The sequence below is a fragment of the Plectropomus leopardus genome, unplaced genomic scaffold (assembly GCF_008729295.1).
Source record: "Plectropomus leopardus isolate mb unplaced genomic scaffold, YSFRI_Pleo_2.0 unplaced_scaffold43205, whole genome shotgun sequence".
Lineage (NCBI taxonomy): Eukaryota > Metazoa > Chordata > Actinopteri > Perciformes > Serranidae > Plectropomus > Plectropomus leopardus.
This window is the reverse complement of record NW_024647349.1, coordinates 1-211: the sequence shown is the minus strand read 5'-3', so window position 1 is coordinate 211 and position 211 is coordinate 1. Positions and strand designations below refer to the sequence as shown.

General features: G+C 55.5%; 1 non-coding gene across 1 annotated transcript; it reads left to right on the top strand.

The window, feature by feature from the left end:
• The first annotated feature begins 55 nt into the window (after positions 1-55).
• LOC121939200 lies at positions 56-174 on the top strand. The gene has a single exon (XR_006105427.1). It is a non-coding gene; the product is annotated as a 5S ribosomal RNA (ribosomal RNA).
• The last annotated feature ends 37 nt before the right edge of the window (positions 175-211 follow it).

The window sequence follows — 211 nt, the reverse complement described above, 5'->3', positions numbered from 1 at the left end:
TGGAAGTCGGTTGTCCCGTCCATCTGTAAATAGCTTGTGTGTCACCCGTTCTGTCGCTTACGGCCATACCACCCTGAACACGCCCGATCTCGTCCGATCTCGGAAGCTAAGCAGGGTCGGGCCAGGTCAGTACTTGGATGGGAGACCGCCTGGGAATACCTGGTACTGTAAGCTTTTTAGTTCTGGCTTTTCACCGGCAGAGGGTGCTGCT